The sequence below is a fragment of the Eretmochelys imbricata genome, chromosome 9, assembly GCF_965152235.1.
Source record: "Eretmochelys imbricata isolate rEreImb1 chromosome 9, rEreImb1.hap1, whole genome shotgun sequence".
Taxonomy (NCBI): domain Eukaryota; kingdom Metazoa; phylum Chordata; order Testudines; family Cheloniidae; genus Eretmochelys; species Eretmochelys imbricata.
The window spans coordinates 101,310,901-101,330,129 of record NC_135580.1 but is presented as its reverse complement, the minus strand read 5'-3'; the positions used below and the strand labels follow the sequence as shown (position 1 = coordinate 101,330,129).

General features: G+C 46.9%; 1 protein-coding gene across 3 annotated transcripts in view; it reads left to right on the top strand.

Annotated features, from left to right (window-relative positions):
- HTR2C (5-hydroxytryptamine receptor 2C) overlaps positions 1-19,229 on the top strand; it is a 189,010-nt gene that overhangs the window by 15,873 nt on the left and 153,908 nt on the right. For 2 of the 3 annotated variants that reach the window (XM_077827100.1, XM_077827097.1), the window contains exon 2: positions 13,417-13,687. The gene's annotated coding sequence lies outside the window, so the exon portion shown is untranslated. The remainder of the gene's footprint in view (positions 1-13,416; positions 13,688-19,229) is intronic. The other variant, XM_077827098.1, reaches the window with a different exon arrangement.

Here is a 19,229-nt window from a genome sequence, read left to right as displayed (position 1 = left end):
TGATTAAAAAAAAGTGCACCATATTTCTAGTCTAATTGGTCCGTCTTCAAAGACTTTGGGTCTCATTGTACCTTTGTCTGCTTAACAAGATCTGGTGGCTGCACGCTAAAGCTGGATTTTGTTCAGTTGTAACTGGCTGTACCAGGCCCAAGGCAGTGGAGAATCAGGCTTGTGGTATGTCGTCATCCCACAGGCCTCAGATCAGCCTGCGCTCCAACACGTGCCTAACATTAAGCAGATGGGGAAAAGTGATGGGATTGCTCCCATGTTTAAAATTACACTCATATAGGTGCTGTGCTGGGTCGAGCCCACAAGGCACTGCGCTTCCTGCTGGAAAGGTACAGTCCAGGGTTAAGCAGTTTGAAGTACTTGCTCCATGTGACAAAGAATTAATGATCCACGGTGATTCGTTCCTAGGAGTGAGTGTCTGATTCCCCACAGACAACGCTGCCCACCTAAACTTTGCCTGTATAGAAAGTCTTTGATGCAGCTTTCGGTTGCTGAGCAAAATAGATGTGATGCAAAAGGTTCGAGAGCAGCTCCTGTATGTGTAAGTTTAGTATTATCATGTACGATTTGTAGTGCCGTAGTACCTAGGAGCCGCAGTCCTGGGCCAGAACCCCATTGTGCGAGACGCTGTACAACTGGAACAAAAAGATGGTCCCTACCCCAAATATCTTATGATTTAAGGGCTTGTCTACGTTGTGAAGTAGTGCACAGCAAGCCAGAGAGCAAATCTACAGCACATCAGCTCCCTGCCCACTCACCCGCTCTGTGTACAGTGCTAGGGCTCATGAAGAGGTCCAGAGTGCAGCTCAGCGTCCTGAAAATGCAGTACGTGCTGCATGCTGTAGCAAGGTCCACACGGCACGCTGGTGCGCTGTAAATTCACACCGGGGCTTGCTGCTTGCTAACTGGCCTTGTACACAAAGCGTAAGACGAGAAACAATGGACGGATACCGCCAGGCTGATGGAGGAGTACTAGGAAACAATGGGACAGCCTTAGTCCGCCTGATCGGCTGTGGCATCCGCGCTCCCGCAGTGAAACCATTTCCAGGTTTTTGTAGGCATCCTGGCCAAGGAGCGTTTTAAGGAGGAATCTGAGGGAGGCTCAAGGGGTAGCTTTGTGCATGCTAACAGTGTGCTTCTCCCAGGCATGAGGAGAAACATGGGGGAAAGCAAGAAGATGTTTGAAAACATAACAAGTGGGTGATTGAGTCTGGCATGGGCTGAGGTGAGGCAGGAGTCAACATCCTGGTAGTGGGGAGCAAGGATAGATAGGATGGGGTTAGGCCAGGAAGGGCCTCGAAAGTAAGACAAGCAGCTTCTGTTCGATGCAGGACAGCAAGGAGAGCCAGCGGAGGGATGCACAGAAAGGGGTGACGTGGTCGAAGCCACGGGGTAGGACCGCGATAGTTGCAGCATCATTCTGAATGGGTAGGAACAGGGCAAGATTACATTGGTCACGGCCAGAGAGGAATGTTGCAGTGATCGAGACTCAAGAAGAGAGCCTGGACAGCAGTGTGTACTGCAGACAAAGCCTTAGCTCTGTGGCTGCATAGGAAAGGCCCTGCTTAGAGATGTTATGCTGAGATCAGAGCCTGGATGTGAGGACCCAGAGAGAGGCTGAAGTCGAAGATGATGCCCAGGTTACGGGCTGGAGTGGCAGGCAGGATGATGGTGCGTCCCCAGGGCTGGAGAATGGAGGTTGCAGCAAAGGCTTTGGGCAGAGAATTAAGAGCTCTGTTTTAGCCAGGTGAAGCTTGAACGGCTGGCGAGACATCCACAAGGAGATGTCAGAACCAGGCTGAGATTTTGGTTTGGACAGACGGTTTGCATTCAGCCTTGCTGCAGCACATGGGTCAGCAGAACCCAATGGAAACCAGAGCTAGAAAGCGCAAATGTTTGAATCATATCACCTGAAATCCAAGGCAGGCCCAGACCCACCCCCATCCCACTCACCCCCTGCACGCCTCAGGAATCTGCAAAGCGCCCATTCTCCTCCTGCAGGTCAGACTGAGTTGGGCTGTCTCCTGCCACTGTCTGCTTCCAGTGGGGAGGGAGCTTTTGGGAGCTGTTTGTTCCCCACTTTCGCTTCTGCTCTTGGCTCCCCCCGTGTCTGGCCTCCCACTCCCTCCTATCCTACCTGAGCCTTGCTCTCTTCTGGCACTGCTGCTCCCCTCCCGCGCTCTTTGAACTCTCCTCTGGCCGGGGTGAGGTCCTTGAGGGTAGACACGGTGCTGATGCTTCTGACAAACAGCCCCTCTTCACCACGTGCTCATTTTGAGAAAGGTTCTTGTAAATAAAGCTGTGAACATAGCTCCTTTTCTCCATGATGAGGGAATATTTATACCGCAACTCTGGGCCAACCCTAGACCAGGGATGTCTCCCAGGAAAGCCTCGGGCCAAACTCAGTAGTGATGCAAAAAGTGATGCAAGTCAGAAAATAGCTGCAAGTGATTCAGTGAGGGAACTTGTCCCAATTTGCCCTGCAGTGGGCAACACAATGAGTGCCCCTGACATGCTGAGGGTTGGAATCAAGTGGGAGTGTAGCAGGGAACACAAATAACAGGAGGGTTGAAGACAGCGTAGGAGGGCTCGTCCCATGCTGCTGCACAGCCCCGGATTTTAAAAAGCACTCGTGAGTAAGGTGCAGATGCTCCTGCTGCTGGCGTTGGGGTTGGGGTTCAGTGCTGCAGTATTCCCTCGCCCCTTGCCTTTCGTGTACGTTCCATTAATTCTTCATGCACATGGTCACCACACAGTTCCATCCCTGACATCCATTTTCTAACCCTCAGCCACCCCAGGGGCCTGATTCTCCCCTCCATTACGCCAGTTTTACACTGTGTAGTTGTGTGAGCTGCAGTGGAGTAACTGGTGTAAAATGGGTGGAGTGCAATGGCGGGTGAGACCTCGTGAGTAACAGACCCCACTGTTGCTCCACTGTTGAATTTGCCTCTTTCTCCAGTTGACATCTTGTCTTCCCTTGCCTGCCTTTTAGAGAGAGAGCTAGATCCAAAAAAAAGACACGTCTGCCAGGCATGGGATCTTTCAGGGCTTCCTTCCCTGGCCTCCTTTCCTAGACAAACTGTCAAGAAAGGTGGAATAAACCTAGAACTGATCAAATGTAACTGCCAGTTAAGAGTGTTTAGTTTGTTAAAGAATGAGATGTCTAAATGTTCTGGTTGTTTTAGCATGACTTCATTTGTAATACCTGACTACTAGCATGTGTATATTTCAAGTACATAATGAAAGTGAAGTTTCATTTAGCATGGAGATGAAATTGTTCCTGACTAAAGAAGCTGTTTTAGCTCATGGAATAATGAGATTCTTTCCCCCAGGATCATCTAACACAATGTGACAACACAAATACTATTCACTATTATCCAGCCTCCTCTGTCATCTCTGCCTCCATTCGTACGCACATCACATCCTGGGCTGCATGGATAACTGAAGCTGCTTTTCCTCCATTCCTGATCTGTAAAAGCTCTACTGTAGATGAGTCAACGAGAAGAGTCGTCTTTCTTTTCAAAGTTACCACATGCTGAACAGCACCACTGTAAAAAAACTTCAAAAACAGACTCCAGCGAGAGACTGCTGAATTGGAATTAATTTGGAAACTGGATACAATTAACTTAGGCTTGAATAGAGACTGGGATGGGTCATTACACAAAGTAAAACTATTTCCCCATGTTTATCTCCCTCCCCCCATTGTTCCTCAGACATTCTTGTCAACTGCTGGAAATGGCCCACCTTGATTATCACTACAAAAGGTTTCCCCCTCCCCCCTCCACTCTCCTGCCGGTAATAGCTCACCTTACCTGATCACTCTGGTTACAGTGTGTACGGTAACACCCATTGTTCCATGTTCTCTGTGTATATAAATCTCCCCACTGTATTTTCCACGGTATGCATCCGATGAAGTGAGCTGTAGCTCACGAAAGCTCATGCTCAAATAAATTTGTTAGTCTCTAAAGTGCCACTAGTCCTCCTTTTCTTTATGCGGATACAGACTAACACAGCTGCTACTCTGAAACCTGTAAATCTTTGTGTACAATAGATAAGCACGATGAGTATCACCCTCACCTCTAATAGTTAAATGTCAGCACACATGACCACAAGGAGAGACATTGTCTAGTGGTCAGAGCATTGGACTGGAAGCCAGCAGCTCTTGAGTTGTAATCCCAGCGCTGACAGACTCGCTCTGTGACGAGGGGTAAGTCATGTAGCCCTGACTGTGGAATGGCGCTCACCGTTCCGAGCGGGCTCGCAGAAGGGTTGTGTGACCCACTCAGTTAGTATTTAGAAAGCAAGGAGCTTTCTAATTATGGAAGCATTAAAATCCCACCATATACCTGGTCCTACACCCAGTGCCCAAGCCTCCAAACCTGTGGCACTGATGGAGGCTGTACAATTATTTCCTGTCATTTGTGGAATTTCTGGTATGTTTTCTTGAAGCATCAGGACCAGGATACTAGACAAGATAGCCCTTGGTCTGATCCAGTTTGGCAATCTGCATGCTGCTGTTATGGACCAGTTATTGAACACTCTATAGGGTGTAATCCTCCTGTTTCCAAAATGAAGTTCCTTTAATATCAAGTAACTTTCCAAGTAATGCTTTGGAATGACTTAGGAATGAGCTTTCCCTAACCTCATCTCTGTTTGGTGCATGGGTAGATGAGACCTTTCAGGAAAAGGAGGTGGTTTCTTGTGGTTATTAAGAAAGAAATTCCCTTTTTCAGACAAGGCAGATTTAGCATAACAACCCTTCATCAACCTTCTCACTTGAGGAGGAAGAGGTTGACTGCACTAAAAATGATCTTGAGTAAAGTATTGAGTAACTGACTGCTAATTACATGGAAGACAATGTCAAAGGAGACGTTTCCCTAAGACAGATAGAGATGGCATTTGCATTGGCCCTGTTGGCCGTGCAAAGGATTGCAATAAAAATGGAAATCACAGAAGGAGAAATCTGAAAGGTGCTGCAGAACTGTTGAGGATTTATTACGCCTGTGATTAACTATGGAGAATGTGCTAGCCTGTGCCATATAGAAATTAAACATGGCATTAGATAAGAACTAGAGAGCAAAGAGTTATTTAAATGTGTCGGATAGCACTTTGGCATATGTTTTCATTGGTTAAGAAATAGCTTCATGTTTGACTTTTTATTCTGCTCCTTTCTATTTTGTTCCCTGAAAGTGTTTTGGGTCAGATTTTCAATAGCTACCATTAAATCTGCACACCAAGAATTGTCCACATAAATTGCCCATGTTTTTAGTTTGTTCATGCCTCTGGACAGCTGTGACACTTGATGAATCGCTGTAATGATGTGATATTTGGGCATGCTAATTTAGAGGCAGGTTGAGGTTTCTATTCAGATATCATCCTATTTTATATTAGTCCAAGTCACTTTCACTATTCACTAGAAAAATTATTGTTCCAGGGTAAATTTTGCTATTTCTCCTTTTTAGACCAAAATGAGAAAAATCCATCACCCCTACAGATTCCGGAGAATTAGTTCTGAATGCAGCTAGTCATTTTTGCATGGAAATGAACTACTCAGACCATCAAATCTATTGTCATTTATGAACAAACTAGGTTTTAATTCAGTTCTACAGAGGTGAAAGTCTAGTTTAGAAACCTCATATGAGACCACTCAAGAAGGAGATTCTGGAGTTGTCATACATATTTTTCTGAAAACGTCTGCTCAGTGTGCAGTCAAAAAAGTTAATAGAAGGTTAGGAACTATTAGGAAAGGGATAGATAATAAGATAGAAAATATCTAAATGCCACTAGATAAATCCATGGTACGCCCACATCTTGAGTGCTGCCTGCAGTTCTGGTCACCTTATCTCAAAAAACGATAGATTAGAATTGGACAAAGTACAGAGAAGGGCACCAAAAATTATTAAGGGTCTGGAACAGCTTCCATTTGAAGAGATATTTGAAAGCCTGGGACTGTTCACCCTGAGAAAGTGATGACTAAGGGCAATGTGCTGAAGTCTGTAAATCATGAATGGGGGGGAGAGAGTGACTAGGGAAGTGTTATTTACCCCTTCACTTAACACAGGAACCAGGGGTCACCCACTAAACTCAAGAGGCAGCAGGTTTGAAACAAACAAAAGGAAGTGCTTCTTCTAACACACAGTGCACAGTCTCCCTGTAGAACTCCTTGCCGGGGGATGTTGTGAAGGCCAAAACTATAACTGGGTTCACAAAACAATTAGGTGAGTTCATGGAGGACAGGTCCATCAATGGCCATTAGCCAAGATGGTCAGTGACGAAACCCCATGCTCCAGGTTTCCCTAAACCTCGAACAACCAGAAGCTGGGACCCGATGACAGGGGATGGATCACTCAGTGATTGCCTGTTGGGGTTCCTTCCCTCTGAAGCACCTGGCATTGTCCACTGTCGGGAGACAGGATATTGGTTAGTTGGACCATTGATCTGAACCAATATGGCCCTTCTTTTGTTCTAGGACATCAGCGAGACTACTTGCAAGCTTCCGTTAAAACACATGCTTAAGTGCATTGCTGGATCAGGGCTGGAGTGCTTGGGAATGTATAGTACTGACCCTGAGAGAGCTTTTGTCCCATGAGGGTATTTTGTGTTTGATATCAGTGGCTGAAAGGAGCCTCTTTCTTTGTGATTAAATTACCACCGTTGTCATGAAACACATAATCTGACTATGTACTTAATGGAGAGACAAGGTGAAGGAGGGAATATCTTTTATTGGACCAACTTCTGTTGGTGACAGAGACAAGCTTTCAGCCACATAGAGCTCTTTCTCAGGTCTGTTTATCTAATGCCAGGCCTGAGCGGTAGGATGTTACTTCTCAGCATCTGAAGCAGAGATCTTCTGGATTAGAAAGACCTGCCCCATCCCACACTGTTCATCATGAAGTCCCCAGTCTTCTCCTGCAGCAGTTAAAGCTATGGGCTGGCACTAAGCCAGCTCAGGGAGGGAGGATTTAATTGGGGGGAAATTGTTAAACATACTAAAGAGTTCATATTCTCTCTCTCTCTGCCCATTTCATTTCAACATTGGAGCTCAGATATTTCGTAATCATGAGTCCCATCACCCCCTCCCCCAGCTGAGCCAAAGAGAGGAAAACACCATAAGGATTCTTTTCCCATGTCTGTCCGTCAGTTTGTTCGACATTCAGATCATTGGTAAGTGTGGTGCTTCACCCTGGGCTCGCTCCCCAGCCTGCAGCAGGCACATGCAATTGGAATGAAGGAAGTAAGAAGAAAATGCAAAAGCTGCCTTCTGTTTATACCAGAGAAGCCAAACTGAGCCAAGACAAAAGTGCAGATTTGCACACAGTGTGGTGTCGTTTGTGGGCACAGTTTGCCTGCTGCTGGGAAAAGTCCTGTGGTTCTCACTCCTTCCGAGTCTGAACACCAAGTTCTCATTTGAAAAAGTTGGTTTTTCCAAGGAGACTCTCTCTCAAGCTTGGTGTAGCTTGGCCTATATAGCTTTAAACACGCCATTTTATGAGGAAGAAAATGAAGCCATTCTATCACATTCATTTGGAAAATTTCGTTTTTCCTCTCCAAAACCTTGAACTTTGCCATTGTAATGACAAACATGGTGACAGGGTCAGCAGACAGAAGGAGGCGAATGCTGCTTTGTCCCACATCGCCTAGGGGTCTTCCCAGGCACCCATAGCTGATTTCAAGCCCACCATCAGCCTGGCGGCAGGTGGAGGCGGCATGGGTGGAGGGCTCAGTGTACCGGCTAGCTGCAGCTGGAAGATGGTCCCGATGGGATGGCTGGCACTGGCGTACATCAGGGCAGCCCAGAGGCTCTGCTGCGGCTGGGGTGGAGCCAAGAGGAGAATTGTTGAGATGTAACTTGTATCCGGCTGGCCGCCTGTCTCTGCGGTGTTGGATGTGGAGCGGAGGTTAGACATTAAAACAAACAAAACCCGTTGGTGTGTAACTCTTACTTTGTAGGGAGGCACCCTGACGTCGAGGAGTAAGCGCTATAGAAAATCATCTGTAATTGTTAGTGGAGCAGGAAAGTAAGGAACTTGCTACCGCATCGCAGTGTTGTAGCCCGTGTACTTTATTCTTCTCGGGCTATTCCTTCCCAAGATCTATAACTGTTGCATGTTTCTCCATTGCTATGCAACAATTAATTACATTAGTTCACTAAATCTATCATTAAACAACTGCAATCTACCCTAATAGCTGCTTCCCTAATTAAATATCCATAATGTTCCTATCCTCACTCCTGAGCTCTGGGCATCTTATTTGTCAATATCCAGTCCTCTTTTCATCTTCCTTGCATTTCCCTGTTTCGCCAATGTAATCCTCAGGCATGGGAATTGCCTCTGATACAGGGACAAGTCAGACTGTCTATTGTGTGGGGACATTGGAGATGTGGTATGTATGTGTGGGGGTGGCTCTTTCTGCTCAAGGAGTGAGGGAAGCACATGCTTCTCATCACCAGCCACTGTAACACATCCACACTCATACACATAAGGAGCAATTTGTGTGGAAAGCTGTATTAAAACTGTACAGCTCTCACTTTAAATGCTGTGGGCTTCCTGGTCCTACTTGCAGGCTAGTGGGCTCTGTAGGGAAGGATGTGAGCTGCAGCAGCCAGTCAGTCTAGACTAAGGTGAGGTGAGCTGTGCTTCTCTGTTTCAGGGAGCAGCCTGCTTTGTCTCTCTTCGTTTTATTATTCTGAATTCTAAAAGATCAAGTCGTGTTACACTGCAACCTTCTAGCAAGAGTATTTTTTGTTTTTTTCTCCAGCTGCTCAGTCTATATGCTCTGACACAGAACAGTTTGTATCTTTTTTGGTGTCCACATTTCTGCACCACCTTGTCTTGATGCTGCACAGGAATGGTCACTTCGTTGTTGCTGTTCCCTCTTCATTCTGGCCTGTGCAGTTGCAGACGAGCTTCATTTAATGTTTTAGTCAGAGCCAACCTTTTAGATGCAGAAACTTCTGGCTCAGGCTAGCCTTGCTCTGTAGCAGTGGACCCCACTTTGGGGGTCCAATCTGACACCTTTGAAGCCAGTGGGAGGTTTCGTATTGATCTGGATAGTGCTGGGACAGTCCAGCCATGAATTTGGTGGTAATGAAATTCCACTTACACTGCAGGGGGAGTGGCTGTCTTCACTCCATTGCAGTGGAATTTTGCTCCTTTTCTACTGGGGAAGTTTCAGCACATGATAAACCAGTTCCGCTGTACAAATCCCCAGGGGAAGGGTCACCAACCAGAGAGGTGTAAGAGCTGTATTCCAAGGAGACTCTCTCTCAGATGTGGTGAGGCTTGCCCTATGTAGCTTCAAACACACAGTTTTATGAGGAAGAAAATGAGGCCACTCTATCACCTGGGCATTTGGATAGCAGTGCTGTAGGCCAGGCTCATCTGCACTGAATTCAGCTAAGAGATTTATGGAGCTGAATTAGAGGACACCGAGGATACATGCTAAAACAGATATATTATTCCTGTTCATCTGTTGTCTTTACACAGCAGCAGTGGAGTTGACTGGTCTGATTTAAAGTTTGTGCCCTCATGAAAGAGGCAAACAGTTCTCCTTAAACACTCTGCAAACCTGGGTTTTCTAGAGAATAATGTGGAGTTGATACAAACAGTATTTCGTTTTAGAGCAATTTGATGGTTCACAAGTCTCTTCAGTAAAACCGGGAAGAAATCCAAACAGCACTGACTCATGGGTTCAGGGTTTTGTCTGAGAAGTGCAGAAGAATTATATGTAAAGTGGTAATAAAGATAAAAGACCCTGAAAAGGCACTTTTCTGTCAGATTCTAAAACAGAGTCAAGAAGCGATGATTTTTCAAAGTTTAACATGAGTCTGAGCATTAGAATAGGCAGCTCCCTCAGGATTTGAAATCAAATACGATGTTGAACTCTGCCTGTGACAGCAGCTTACAAAAATGTGTATTAATCAATTGTACATAATTTGAGATGCAACAACACTAGCCTACTAGTACAGTTGCTTTGAACATTTACACTTTTTTATGAGAACATCAGCTTAATTTTTCATTAAGATCACTAAGCAGATGCAGATTTTATTTAATTTAAATATTTATAGAATTTTCTCAATCTTTCAAAATGGATTATACACTGAATGAGGAAGCTAATATCAGCTGGGTGATAATTTATCTGCTGAATCCACTTCAGAAACCAGTCAGGAATTAGTTAAAAAGTTACTGGAGTTGAAAAGTATTGTCTAAAGTTGTACATACTACTGGGACACCAAAAGCAAGCCTCCTTTGGTGGAGGGAATATATTTCCAAAAGACTCTCCTGCAGCAGATTATTTTTACAAATACTACATTTCCATCTCTGCCGTGACTGCTTTTCAGGACTTGCTATTCTTCCCACTACACTGTATTCGCTAGACCTGGGACATACAGCACCAAAGAGAGAGAAAAAATCCTGAAATTCCAAAGAGCTAGGGCCCCAGTTCTACAAACACTTGCATGCTTCCGTTGAAGCATGTGGCTAGTCTCACTGAAGTCAATGGGACCATTCTTAAAAGTTAAGAATACATGTAAGTTTTTGCAGAAGAGGAGAGGAGCCTAAGCCCAAACCGTCATGTGTTTGCACCGTTGAGAATACTGTGAGCTGCAAAGGAGATGTTGCCTCCAGGATCCATCGCAATCTGTACTTGGCACAATATTGCCCGAGGATTCGATCAGCTACAGACAGCACTCTCCATTGGTGTCAATGACAATTTTGCTAAAAACCGACAGCCCAATATGACCCTTTATATGTACGAATCCATCTGTACATCTATGTTAAAGGGACAGCACCAATTTCAGATCTGGTCCCTTTTGAGCAATAAGCTGAAGGTATTTTCAGGTCCTACACCTACTCTGGACAGTTCTTACGGTTTTATTATCCCATTTTCCTATTGTTCTCTATGGTTCTCTGGCTCTGTTGCTGCGAGAGACCCATACAAGTAGCAGAGGCATTGGGCTGACTCTGTGGGACAGCAGGGAAGCCAGCTGTATGTACAATGCTGTCACATACACAAAGGAGACAAACTGAACTAATGGAAAAACGTCACTCCTTAGTGACACGGAGCCTGCGGCTCCGCGCCTCCCGGGCCAGGTCGACAGACTCAGATTAGCGGGGCTCACGCGGCTTCTCTAAAATAGCTGTGTAGACGTGCCCTAGGAGGTTACACTTACAGAATCATAGAAGATCAGGGTTGGAAGGGGCCTCAGGAGGTCATCTAGTCTCACCCCCTGCTCCAAGCAGGGCCAACCCCAGCTAAATCATCCCAGCCAGATTTAGTTCAGTTTGGTTACTTTGTGCTTTTCGCAGCACCTTGAAATTGCAGCTCGGGCTGGCACGCAGGCTTTGAAGCCCAACTTTCCTCACTGAGCTTCAGAGCCTGAGCTCCAGCCCAAGCCGTAACTTCAAAGCTTTGTCTACATGCCTGTTGTTAGAGCGCTGACGCGATCCCCACTGGCCCAAGGCTGTCAGTCTGGGCTGGGAGGCGCGCTCCTGCAGGCTCCAGAGCACGGTGTAGACGTGCCCTCAGTATTGTGCTTAGGTTAGGTGTTGCTCGTAGCAGGGACGTGGGAGACTGAGTTCAGACAGGAATGGGACTGGGGAAGCAGGCAGCGTCCCTCTAACTTGGAGGCACTGTTCATGGCTGCTCTGCTGTAATCTGTACTACCCCAAAGCACCTCCCCCTTCCCCTGGCGTTTAATTATTTATTTCTCTCACTTGACTCTGTCAGCAGCAAGAGATGTCGCCCTCTGTTTCCGTGAATGGGTTAATCCCCCCTGTGCACTGAGAACAATGGTCCCTTCTGGCCTTAAAATCTATGGACTGGAGTGTCCGGGTCTGACCACTTTGTGTCATGCTGCTGGAGATTCCCCCTGGGATGGAAATCCCATGGCTGACCTAAGGGAAAGGCGGGGGCTGTATCCGGGGCACGGAGGGAAAGGGCCTTAGGAGGAGAGGGGAAGGCTTGGGGCCCAAAGAGACATTGACATAAGGGCTCTGAGAGACCCGAGGAGCAAACTAACAGTGCCCCTCTGCAGCTTTTAACTTCCATCGGGGCTGGGTGGCTGAGCCAGGAAGCTGTGACTGGTTCCTTCGCCACAGGGAAGGAGCAAACTCTGTGAATCTATGAAAGATCAAGAAGGGAGATTGACATTCAGGGCTCTGTGCTGGTCCCAGAGAAGCAAATTGCAAACTTCTATTCTCCTACCCAATGGGAGAGGCTTCCTCTTCTGACTGCATTGTCAGACAGCCAAGAATAAGGGGACTAGGCTCTGCACATCTCCGTACGAATGAAACAAATTTCCTGGCTTTGGATTTTTTTTCAAGTAACTATGGATTTAGTTTTGCAAAATGCTAACAGTATCAAAATAATCTGAGCCCTTGAATGCAGCAGAACTGGGTTCTGACCCGCTTGCAAATGTATTTTGTGCTATGTCATGTTTTTTAGTTTTGCTACAAAATGTTCATGAAATGAAACCCAAGCATTTTCCAGATTTTTTTAGGAGTATCTTATAAATTGCCAAATTAACTTTCATTGGTTTTTGCTCCATAGCACTAGGTCTGTGTATACGCCAATGCCTTTTCTGCCTTTGCTTTATACTCCTACTACATTGTGTGGCTGGCTTTAGATCGCTTCGCTTATCTGTTTTGTGCATTATGTTTCATGTTGGAATACTGGGTGCATTTGTTTATTTTTTTCTTATCATCATTACATTTCACTTCTTGCTTACCTGCAGGCTCTATTTGGTTGGTCCATATATCGAATCTGTCTCAGTCGTGAATTCTTCTCAGTTCCCCCTAGCTCTCTCTCCCCAGCAGGTTTAATACTTTTGGAAATTGTACTCCTGAAAGATCATCTTCTATAAGATACAAGGGAGAGTCTTCTGGCAATGCAGATCTTTAAGGAACAATACTTGTTACTTATTTTAACCCTGAAATGTCCCATTTGACTGACACAATCTGTTTTCTATCCTTAGGCACATGTTTGTCTGTCTTAGGGTTCAGATTTCTGCCCATAGCTTCTTATGTCTTCCATGTCAAGTCAATAGTAGTGTTCGTACTGGACTTCATGGAATCTCTGGCACGTCTCCATTTGTGGGATCAGGCCTCTGCTTGCAACAGGATTTTGGGGGAGTGGTTGTTTAGAAGTGGTTGAGTGGCAGGAGAGGGTGTCAGGGTTAGGGGCAGGAAGGGGTGTTAGTATTGTGCATATAATTCCTGCGAGGGTGGAAAGGCCGTTTCAAAGTGGCAGGTTTTTCTGCGTTTCCCAAAGACAGTCAGGATCTGGATTCACCCCGTCTCCTCTGGAAAGTCTCTCCACCGCCACATCCTCTCAGATTAATTGACGAGTCTGGAGTCTATATTGGGGTAGATGAACGCTGTTTTCAATTTCTCTCTCTTTTTTTTAAAGGTCACCCTGGTGGTATTTTAATTCATCATGTCGTATGGAAGCCCGCTGCCGGCCACACACAGACCAAGAGTGCCACCGAAGAGATGCTGTTGAAGGTGCGTTAGCAAAACAGCGAGTCAGTACTTAGAGTAACCTTTGTGCACGTCATGTGCTGTACTCCAGCACAGGTTCCTCATCGTTACAGCTGCTACAGTGGCAAACCTTCTAGTTCACAGCATGTGCCTGAGTCAGGATGAAGCTTAGCAAAGAGTAATGGAAAGCATTATCCAGGGTAAGCTGTGATAGAAAAGCATTAATTTCATATCCAAGTATACGTCCCTCCTCCTCAAGTCCCCAGTTGAACTAGTGCCACGTAATCAAACGCGAGCTACATAGACCACTCCAGATGAGAATAATGCCCTCTCAACAAAGAACAAACTCACGCTCCTGTGAGAAAAGCTTCGCTGGTGGTAAGTAAATCCCGTGTGTCACTGCCAAGGGGCAAAAAATGCCTTTCCTTCGTGTGACAGCAGTGTCTTCCCGAAGTAGGATGGTTGCAAGGTGGTGGTGGTGGTGGCTTGCTTGGGAAAATGCTGGTTTGGATATTATTGTTTCTTTGCTTGTGTCTAAACTCGCTCACAAACCATACACTGGCTCCTGAGTCCTCAAATGGATAACGGAGTCCAACAGAGCAAGACTGAAAGAGGCCAGTCCAAGAAGTGGTGGGATGTCGTAAAGGAAGATATGTTAGCATGGGTGTGATAGAGGATCTGGCATTGGACAGAGCACTTTGGAGGGAGAGGACCTCATGAGATGGGATTAACACAAGAAGGAATCATAGAATCATAGAAGATCAGGGTTGGAAGGGACCTCAGGAGGTCATCTAGTCCAACCCCCTGCTCAAAGCAGGACCAATCCCCAACTAAAGCATCCCAGCCAGGGCTTTGTCAAGCCTGACCTTAAAAACCTCTAAGAGCTCATATCTAAGGAGACCAGTGTATTCCAGTCGGGTTGTTTAGAAATGTTTACTTGATTAAAGACTTCGTTAGCATTTATTGCTTTTGACTCCTTGCAACTTTTAATTAACCCTAGTGTCTCCCGTGTCTGCACGTTGGCTTGTGCTTTGCCCACCTAGCGTGTTTTCGCTCCACTACAGTGCAGCTTTGCACTTGTGCGCAGCTACGCTGGTTTGCTATACCTCCGTTTCAGCTGGACTGAAAAGCTAGTTCGAGTCCAGGGAGTGAGCTGGGTGAGCACAGCTGCCAAGGCTGCTCACTGGGAGAAGGAAGGCACATACAGATGTTGAAAGAAATTCACTTTGCAGTCAGTGCATGAGACCTGTCTCTGAACGGACTGATACATTCAGGAAAAGTTTTCAGCCTAGTAATTCAAGATGCTTTATCACCGTAGCACCAACGACAGCCTCCCATTCCTGGGGTCCTTTCTTCTTCCTCCAGATGAATGAACCTCATCTGTGCACCCTCTCCTGAAACACTGCATTGAAAATGGCTTTTAAGCTGACGATCAGGACTGCTGGTGACGGCAGCACCCAGCAGCCGGGAGAGGTGCTTTCCCCCTCGCCGTCTGATCCTCTCCCAGGAGGGCAATGCAGCAGAAAAAAATGGGGGTGTGGAGGGTCAGGATTGTGCCCCCTAGAGGTGTGTGCAGGTCTCTCTCCTCCCACACAGCAGCAGACCGTGTGGTGTCTTGCTGATGTTCTTGGTGTCTGCGCGGGGTGAGGGCAGGGACCGGATGTGGGGGGAAGGAGTGGGTGGAGCCAGGAGAAGTCACATCATCCCCTTGTGGCCTGCAGAGTTTACCAGGGAAAGGTTGTCTCTCCAGCCTGGAGATGGGGGAGGCGAGAAACTCCCTTTAAGGGGGATCCCCCCCGGGTAGCTGTGGCCAGGGGCAGTCCCTGGGCAGGGAGTGGGGTCAGCAGGAGCACAGGGCCAATGCAGAGGCTCTGGGCCTCCCACTCGGGGCAGGAGAAGGATATTCTGTTCCCCGTGACGGAGCCCTAGGAGGAACCCACCTACCCCGGGGCAGGAAGGCACACTCTGGCTGAAGCCATGTAGGAGATCAATGAATTAATATTTCTCTGTGTGTGGAACCCAATGCTCACTGTGGGTTGTTCTTCCTCCCTCTGTGCCTGATCCATAGAGGACGTGAGGCCGGAACAGTCCCAGCTCCAGAGCCTGGTTCTTTAGCTGAAGCTGTTGAGACCTGTGCTTTCAGTTCCGGAGGTCCCTGGTATGTTGACGGAGTGGGCAGCTGTTAGCCATGGCTTACCACCTACCCTCCATAACTCAGCACCAGCCAGAGCTTTTTTTTCTAAACATAAACTACTGTCAGATGTTTCTTTCCATTCGTCTTTTCATTATTTTGATGGAAGAAAAGTACTGTTAAAAGTTTGTGAAGACACATTTTAATAGCGTGTGCACACTGGCCTGACAGCTCCAGGGTTTCTTTTTCTCCCGACTAGACAAGTTTCATCCTAGTTTATATGAAGAAGTTGATCTTGCCAGAATTGGTAGCCTCATGCCCCTGCCCTTTGCTTTTCATTCTATTGCTGAGGTTAAAGTACTCTGGGATAGGGGGATGTGACTTGTAAATGGACCTGAAGTGCTTCCAGCCTTCCTGTAGCACAGATCAGTTCTTTATTGTTTGTACTGGTAGTGGGTAGAGACCCCCTCTGAGAAGGGGACCCCAATGTGCTAGGCGCCGTACAAACAAACACTGGGAGACAGCCTCTGCCCCAGAGAGCTTGCAGTCTAAGGCTAAGGATAGACGAAGAGATAGAGCGTAGAACCAAAGTGAACAAAGTCATGGTTTGCAGATCACATGTTAGTACCATGATTTTTATTGTGTTGGTTGATTTCTTTCTCTCGCCCGCCCCGTTCAGCAGCCAGAGATGGAGATCCTGTAGGAGTAGCTGGGAATAGCCTGGTGCTGTCCGACTTCATAGGCTAATTTTGATCCCACTTGGCAGTTGTTGGTTGGAAGCTTGAGTGCAGCTCCGGAGTAGTTTGGTGTTTGCTGAGAGGAGGGATGGCCGGAGGAAAATATCCAGTAACAATGTCTGGGGGAAATGGAGGGACATCTGGCACAGTTCCGAGTAAGCCCAGAGGCCCTGAGCGTGGGTGCTGAGGCAAAGTTCTGCCATGGCGAGCCTCAGACCTCCACTGCTTCTTCTCCCCAGGAGAGACCCGAGCCCTTTCTCACAGCCACCTTTCTTTGGGCATTTTTCTTTAAATCAGGCTGCCAAAGACGTATTTCCTCCTTTGTCCCAAATGTGTCAACCCTTAGCCCCTCCACACACCCCAAATTACACCTGTCTGCAGCCCAGGAGAGCCAGTAGTCAGTCCTGGGCCAGTCAATAATGTAAAGTCTCATACCTTGCTGCCTTGCTTTTACATGGCAAGGGTGGTCAACTATGTAAATAGAAAGGGTGAAAAATAAAACTAGCAGTCGATGTGACAGGGCTCGAGGAGCCATTGACTCTGAGTTTAGGCACAGTTACCTGCCTCTCTCGCCCCCATCTCCTGGCGATACTGGATGTGAAACTGGAAAGTCAGACCAGTGACTGAGCGGCAGGGGGTGAGGCTGGCATTAACGCTACAAGCGTTCAGCCATGTTTGCCGCTGAGCTCTCACAGTCTGGAAGGGGAGGGAAGGTTTGCTCTATACACTTTTACTTGCTTTACAAAAACTTGCAGAGGCTTCATGTAGGTAAATCATGGCAGGGACTGTTTGTCTTCCTTTAACATGCCTCTTCTGGAGGCTCTTCAGTGTTTAATGCAGTAGCCCTTAAACTCCAGAGACCTGAGTTCAGGTTAGGGATGGGACACACAGAAAAAGAAACACAGATTCCAGGCCTTATAGCTGTTCTACGCAGGCAGAGACCAGGGAGTGCTGGGGCTGGCCTGCCAGGACGTCTAGTGGGACCAAGGCCTTAGGTGTATTCCTGGCACCGGGTGATCCAGGAAGTTTGGCTGCTTACCAAAAACTTTGTGGCACTTCCAGACTTCCTTCTGGCCTCCCTCACACTATGGGTTTTCATACAGTCCTCAGCTCTCACATCGCAGTAACCATCTCTTTCTCCAGGCCTTGGCTGTTACAGAAATGCTCTGTAAAAGAGCGATCTGTGTATATATGTAAATAGGAAGTGAATAGATAAGGTGCCAGTAGAATATGTGGTGATGTTCCTGGGTTTTGCAGGACCAAGAAAACTAGCTACGTTCCACTGCAAGGGCTTCATGTGTGCGGCTGGTAATAATGGTTGTGCTGTCACGCTGGGTAATGGAGGGGGGAAACGAGCGGAGGATTTTGTTCTGGGACCGTGTATTCCCAAAGTATCACAATGTGTGTCTGCTTTCCACTGGAAAACCCTGACTGGCTCCTTTGTGGTAGAGAAGCAAATATAAAGTTGGACCTTGGGCCTTTTGTCGAGAATTTTCTGCTGGCATTTTCCAAACTGTTCTTGATGGTGATCTACAGAGAAAGAGGCAGTCATGCATTGACCTGGCTGTGGTAAAGGTGGCTCTCTCTTCCCCCAGCACTCTGTAGGTGTAGCTCATGTTAACATAACTGAGAGCTGTGCAGTTTTATCAACCTTCTTCCAGACAGACATTCGAGAGATTCAGAAGCGGCAGATGTGTGTGGAATTGCAACATAAGAATCCAGGAGCTTTCAAGTCTTGACAATGATGTAACCCTTTGTTACTGGCAGATTTTAATAGGTTTCCGTGGCTTGGAAAGGGACACCCAGGGTTAAGTATTTACATTAGAAATCCATCATTTTGACTGTGGCCAAAGTTGTAACCTAGCTATGAAAACGTATTCAGGAGTCACATTTACCATAAAGACAGGTTTCAGAGTAGCAGCCGTGTTAGTCTGTATCCACAAAAAGAAAAGGAGGACTTGTGGCACCTTAGAGACTAACCAATTTATTTGAGCATAAGCTTTTGTGAGCTACAGCTCACTTCATCGGATGCTGTAGCTCACAAAAGCTTAGGCTCAAATAAATTGGTTAGTCTCTAAGGTGCCCCAAGTCCTCCTTTTCTATTTACCATAAAGCATCTTACTGGGGAGCAATTTTATTCCCTCCAGTGATCCCAGTAACTGGTGTGGTTTTGTGCTGCTATAAGGAGACAAGCAGCTGTCCTCAGCCAGGGGGTGGTTGTGTGTTGGCTGGAAACCTGATGAACTGTACTTGTGGCTATTCTGAATGGCTGCTTATGCACACATAACAACTGTGACACTGTTCCCAGAGGCAGTGCCTTCAGAAGCATATCATTGCTTCTGGCACTCTGATACCACAACCAGAAATTTGGAGAAGCTGTCTTGCTCCCCCTGCGAGATGTTTGTGCGATTGGGTGAGACCAATACGGTCATCCATGTGCCCACTCTACTTCTGGCTCTGGTTCAGATATGTGCCCCGGGATACTTATGGGCAGCACAGCATGGGGAGGATGTGACCAGCCCTCTGTGGAGAACTGTGTCCAGTTTTGGGCCCCACACTACAAGAAGGCTGTGGAAAAATTGGAAAACGTCCAGCAGAGGGCAACAAAAATGATTAGGGGGCTGGAACACATGACTTATGAGGAGAGGCTGAGGAAACTGGGGTTGTTTAGTCCGTGGAAGAGAAGAATGAGGGGGGATTTGATAGCTGCTTTCAACTTCCTGAAAGGGGGTTCCAAAGAGGATGGAGCTAGACTGTTCTTAGTGGTAGCAGATGACAGAACGAGGAGTAATGGTCTCAAGTTGCAGTGGGGGAGGTTTAGATTGGATATTAGGAAAAACTTTTTCACTAGGAGGGTGGTGAAGCACTGGAATG